Genomic DNA, 6,424 nt, shown 5'->3' with positions numbered 1-6,424 from the left:
TTACTTAGTGTCTTCCCAATAGCCCTCTGGGCCACGCTAAGCAAGTCCTCTCCAGTCAAACCAAACAACTTTATTTGGAATACAAGCCATTCAAGGGCTGCCAAAGTGTCAAGGGGACAGATCTCATGCAGCTCTCAAAGGCAGATACAGCATATTATGGGTAACAACCATCCTTCCTTTACCATAGCTGTAAGATACAGTTAGGCTCCTTTATAGAAGCTGCCCCCCCCAACCATGGCATATGCAAGTCTACCCAGGAATTAAAATTGTGTGCATGGATGGCTTTGCTGGATACTGTTTTGGGAAAGGGTGGGCAGGAGGGAAACAAGCAGAGAAGCTCCCAGGAACAGAGGGAAGCTCCTAGACACTGCCTGGATGGTGTGTGGCCCTGAGAGGAGCCTAGAGAAAGGGCTTTGGGTCAGGAGCCTTGGAGCTGTGAGCAAGGAAATGGTCTCCTCTTGTTTGGGTCCTCCTGTGTTCCGGGAAACAGGGCTTTGTAGATTCTTTCTACATAAACAACACTGCATAAAAGAAATACGGGATTCCATCACCAATTTCTCCTCCCAACTGGAACAATCTATGAGACCCCACATTTTTGGCTAGTCACTTGGGTCAAAAGGGATCCAGTTTCCAAGGAGAAAAAGTGTGAGTTGGTATTCCTGGAACAAAGAATGGAAATACTCAAAACTCAAAGCTGGCTAATAGAAGTTAAAACCTAGAACAGTGGCTGGAGTCTTCACACAAGGAATTTAAAGTAAAGGGACAACAAACCGATGAAGCAGATGCCCAGGTTTGGATCTCACAATGGGCTCAGGGTTCTGTCCATTTCATAGAATCATAGAAGATTAGGATTGAAAAGGACCTTGGGAAGTCATCTAGTCCAACCCCCTGCTCAAAGCCAGATCAACCCCCACTAAATCATCCCAAGCTGGGCCTTAAAAACCTTAAAAACATTTGTCAAGCTAGCAGACAAAGGCAGAAGATGCAGGGCCTGGAAGTTGAAACTAGACCGATTCAAGCTGGAAAAACAGTGCACATTTTAATCAGTGAAAGCAATGAACCACTGGAACGCATGACTTGCCGTACAGCAGCTGAGGGAGCTGGCTCAATGCCTGGAGCTGTGGTTATTTTCTTTTCTTTAGTATGAAGCTGACAAACATGTTAGAGCCACTCACTTCCATGCACAGGTACACACCCGCCTGCACACAGCTGAAGTGTCCAAAGACATTGTAAGGGGGGAGGTGTCCCCTGCGGGTGGTAAGGCGTTGGCAGAGGGAGGAGTGGGGTAGCAGTGAAGTAAGTGTGGAAGCTGGGTTTGTAAGATCCTTGGCAATTAGGCCCTGCTGACAGTAAATCTGGTGTTTCTTTTCCAGGGCTTCCCTGGGACTCGGAATTGTCAACAATGTAAATGACATTTGTGTGTTTTTTACACATGGAAAGTCCCATGTTAAGGATTGTAGTGTAAAGCACCGCTGCCTCTGCAAGAAGAACAAATGAGTAAGGTAGCTTCTGATGGAATCGGTAGTGCAGAATTGAACTGGATCCCCTGCTCTGATGGCCTTTTATTCCAGGGAAACAATTACATTCTTTGTAAATAGAATAAATAAAAGTTTCTTAACCTTAAAGTATGCGTGGGGTGGGGGAAAGAGAGGGGGGAGACTGTTCCTGCATATTTCCCTCCATTTCTTTCCTTTGTCTCTTACTCCTATCTTTATACCACTTGGGGCCAGATTCACAAAGAAACTTGTGTGTGGTGACTCTCAGTGTCTAGAAACTCACTGTAATTTACGAAGCCTGGCTAAGGGCCCAGACTGCCTGTACATTACAGGGGGAGAGAGGTACCTAAGAATGGGGCCAGGTCTACATTACAGACCTATATTGGTATAACTTGTCCACAGCCTTTTTATAGTGAGGGGGTCCAAAACTGGACACAATACTCTAAATGCAGCCTTACCAATGCCGAATAGAGGGGAATAATCACTTCCCACGATCTGCTGGCAATGCTCCTACTAATGCAGCCCAATACGCTATTAGCCTTCTTGGCAACCAGGGCACACTGCTGACTCATATTCAGCTTCTTATCCACTGTTACCCCCAGGTCCTTTTCTGCAGAACTGCTGCCTAACTTGTCAGTCCCCAGTCTGTAGCTGTGCATGGGATTCTTCCATACTAAGTGCAGAACTCTGCACTTGTCCTTGTTGAACCTCATCAGATTTTTTTTTGGCCCAATCGTCCAATTTGTCTAGATCACTCTGTATCCTATCCCTAACTTCCAGGGTATCTACCACTCCCCCTATCTTAGTGTCATCTGCAAACTTGCTGAGGGTGCAATCTACCCCATCCTCCAGATCATTAATGAAGATGTTGAACAAAACCGGTCCCAGGACCGACCCCCGGGGCACTCTGCTTGTGACTGGCTGCCAACTAGACATGGAACCATTGATCACTACCCGTTGAGCTCGATGATCTAGCCAGCTCTCTATCCATTTTAATTCTTTGAGCCCTGCCACCTCCTTGATTACAAATTAAGCACTGTGTAAAAGCTCTGCTCTAGGAATTACTTTGAGGCAGATCTCTGGCCTATATGATACTGGGGGTCAGATTAGAAGATCACAATAGTCCCTTCTGGCCTTGGAATGGATCCATGCATATTCCCAGCAATGCATCCATTTTATTTTGCTGGGTACACTCATCCCATAAAAATGCACCCCTGGCACTGGCCTTTGCTCAAGGAGCCCCTTGCCACATTTTAAATACAGTTATAAAAACAGACCCCATTCAGACCAGTAATTAACACATCCAATAACTCAGCAGCTGAGAATGTATTTCGGATCTTTGCCATGCCCCAAAAGTCCCCTCATATCTCAGGAAAGCAAATGGGCCTTATGGTGTACCCTGTAGGTCAATAACACAGGCTATTTCAGATCAGAGAAGTGTTACAACTGCCCTGCCAGCTGCTTCTTCTCTCTTATACAGGTGGGACTCCATCACGAGCACCCCATTGACTCAGCAGTGGGTGTTCTGGCACAGGGAAAAGGGGCATCTTTCACAGAAGCAGGTCCCAGGCCATTTAAGTCTTTAGGGATCAAAATCAGCATCTTACATTCTACCCAGTACCTGACAGAAGGCAAAGCAGACCCAAAAGTACCGAGTTTCATGTGCTTCCTGGAAACTCTAACAGACAAGCTGCCAAATTCTACACCAGTTTCAACTTCTTGGGAGGATGGGAGATGTAAGCATTTCAGGGTGATGGATCTGCTCTGCATACACGAGGTAAACGGATGGTCTCAGTGCTCAGGTGCATCCAGTATCTGCTGGGTATGGCTGTGGTGGGGGAACAGACAGAGGCTCCACAATGCCACAGCCAGCTGGGGTCTGATTTTGATCCTGGTATTCTTCCGAGCAGCCCCAAGGTTACACTTGGGCCACTTGTTTTCTTTTACATGTAACGCAGAAATGCCTTCTGTGTTAGGGCATTGCACCCTGTCCCTGAGTGAGGCAGGAAGGGGTTCAAGCCCTAGGCTGAGCAGAAAAGAAGAAGCTAGCCATGAAAGGCTGCTAGAGCAAGAGAGAAGAGCTGGCAGCTGTGGCTTGTTAAGCAGCTGGAAGTCAGCCCTGCAAGAGCTGAGTTGGGCCAGGTGAGCCCAATCAGGTAATTGGGCTGCAAACAGGGGAGCTCTTGGGTGGATGCAGCTAATTAGGGAACAGGCTCACCTGTGAAGGAACAGGCAGGGCCTATAAAGCCAGGTAATGGGCTACAGCAAGCAGCTGTTGAGAAAAGGCAGTCCTTCCTGCCAGCCAGCCAGCCAGGTTTTTGGTTCAGCCAGCAAATAATTGTTTTTATGAAAATCCAGTGATTTGCATTGCATATTGAATGCTCATGTGCCTGCGATTGTAGTCTGAACTAGGGTATTGAAGTGTTTCTCATGTTATATTAAGCAGTGCATGTTTTAAATCAAACCATTTAGTGCTGGTTGAATTAAAAACCTGGGCTACTGGATGTCACCAAGGCCCAAAGATGAGAGTCCTTGTCTTAAGCAATAACCTAACCGACCACCTGGAAAGTCTCAGCCTTTGGCCATGAAACTCATTCTTTGGGGCTGTAAATCTCACTCTTGAGGACAGCCACCCCTTGGTATCTCTGGTGGGGGTGTGCAAGGGTAATTGCTCTGGCCTAGCGTACATGACTGCATCACCCTTTAACGACCACTTCCAGCAGATATACAGCCTCTCTCGTAGCCAGGTGAGCACTTCTGGGGCTGAAATGATCCAGGCCTGGATTTTGATGCTGAAGGTCCTGGTATGATCCCTGTTAATGACTGTGGTTGCTGCGTACAAGTGGCTGCAGTTCAGCAGACAAGTGCGATGCGGCCCTTGGCTGGACAAAGTCAAACCTACTGGCGTGTTGAGCTGTTTCCCCTGCATGTGGGGCTCCTTACTTCTGTCCTGGTGTGTGTGTGTGTGTGTGTGTGTGTGTGTGTGTCAGAGAGAGAGGAGGGAGGACCTGGTTTGCCAGGCCTGGCTCTCTGTGTCTTTCACTCCTGTGTTGAGTGGGTGTGAAACACAACTGCTCCGATTGGCCAATATTTTACACTACTTTGCTGTCCCTTTGCACAGGTGTAAATGACCCCATGAGATGCCAGGAGGCGGCGAATGGGGCCAGTGTGTGGGTGAGATTATTTGCTGGTGTGTGCCTGAGGCTAACTGGGGATCTCCAACCGCAGAGTGGGATACAGCCCTGCCCCTCACAAAGACTGGATCAGGACTGAGGAAAGGCGTGTGACCCTGCTCTCCCACCCATAGGAATGGAAGGAAGAGATGAATACAGAGAAGGGGAGAGCAAGTGCAGCAAAGAAATCAACCCACGAACTCTTCAGAGAAGGAACTTGCAGCTGGAGACATAAGAGCTGCTTGCCTACAGGCATCAGAGGTAAAGCGTCTTCTGCAGCTGCAGCAGCTTTGAGTGACTGGGACGTCATTTGACAGCTCTGCTTTCTGGCAGACCCGGTTCATTGACATCCCCCAGGCTCAGACCAGTGGGCCTCAGCTGCAGGATCTGTATTTGCAAAGAAATGGTCTCTTCTCAGTGCAGGGGCCTGCCGCCCGTTTCTGGAGACTTAGGCGGTAGCAATGGAAATAGGTGAGGAAAGCCCCCTGGAAAAGGCAGAGGTTTCGTCTGTCTCAATGCTGGTCCCATTCCTCCTAGCGAGTCCGCATCACACAAAGCTCAGCTCAGACTCTAGCCCCTACATACCAGCACCGATTGGCACAGGGGCCTGCAGAGGAGAGGAACCTGCAGGGTCTGAGCATCAGGCAGGGAAATGAGGTGCTGAAAATATGGCACCCTGAACCTGGCCTCAGGGAAGCTCCATCTTCTCTACAGAGGAAGCCCTTTTAATGGGACAGCGTGGGGCTAGGGCAGCCTGTTGGGACTGGGTGAGGTTTGTTTCCTGAGATTGGCTGGTGCGGGGGAACAAGAGCACAGGGGTCTGCCCTTCTGGGAGCCCGGTTCCAGGCTTCTCTCCCACTGGTGGCTCTGAAACCGTGTGCTATATGCCAGTCTTCCCCCACTTACATGACGGCCTCCTACTCACCCAGAGAGAAGAGGAGGTAGGTGCAGAAGCTCACTGCAGCATTGCGGCGGCATTGATTCCAGGCCTGGAAATGGTACGGCGCTCCATCAGCCCAGGTCCCAGTGAGGATCTGCAGAGGCAGCCGGAAAGAGGCTCCAGGAAGGGAGCGTCCTACAGTTTCAGGCCAGAAGGGACCATTTGAGGGTCTAGTCTGACCTTCTGTACCACACAGGCCCCTACCTACCACCCTTCCCCCCCCCAGGTTGGGCCCAGTCCCTTGTGCTTGGCTAAAGCAGCTGGCAGAAAGGCCTCCAGCCTGGCCAGCCAGATGTCAAGAGAAGAGGGTGAGCGAGGGACCTTGGCAAAGAATGGCCCATTCATCCAGGGGAGACAGTTAGCCCCTGTTAGGCTTCCCTGTGCCCCATCCAAGGTGCTCAGCCCAACCCCTCAGGAGACTGGTCTCTGCCCACTTCCATGGCAAAGGGCTGAGCTCCACGGGGCTATAGGGATGGGTCCGTGCTCACTCCCGGACAATGAGTTCTCCCTACTGGGGCCAGGCGCTAGCTATGTGCTCTCTCCAGGGCTGAAGAGCCTTTATTGTCCCATTGCCTGGGGCTGTCCTGGATTTTGACATGTCTCTAGGCCTGACCAACGTCCCAGGACACGAAAGAGAGGAGACGTCTGCCCGGGGCTGTGGGGGAGACCGCACGTTCTAACACACAGCATTGGAGTGTGGAGAAATTCGGGCACGCTGAGGCTACCTTCAGGCTGTGACCCAGGGGCCAGGGAGCAACAGGGGAGCTGTACACCAGGGGGACCCCACAGATCGGAGTCGAGATGGCGGATTTCAT

At 50.2% G+C, this 6,424-nt stretch overlaps 1 long non-coding RNA gene across 1 annotated transcript; it reads left to right on the top strand.

The window, feature by feature from the left end:
- Positions 1–3,790: 3,790 nt before the first annotated feature.
- On the top strand, positions 3,791–6,204 carry LOC137149513 (uncharacterized). The gene is made up of 2 exons (XR_010918796.1): positions 3,791–4,243; positions 4,618–6,204. It is a non-coding gene; the product is annotated as an uncharacterized lncRNA (long non-coding RNA).
- Positions 6,205–6,424: the final 220 nt, after the last annotated feature.

This window comes from Emydura macquarii, unplaced genomic scaffold (assembly GCF_026122565.2).
Source record: "Emydura macquarii macquarii isolate MOO-44397 ecotype Brisbane River unplaced genomic scaffold, CSIRO-AGI_Emac_v2 contig_760, whole genome shotgun sequence".
Lineage (NCBI taxonomy): Eukaryota > Metazoa > Chordata > Testudines > Chelidae > Emydura > Emydura macquarii.
The sequence above is the reverse complement of the archived record's forward strand: the minus strand, read 5'-3'. Positions and strand labels throughout refer to the sequence as shown.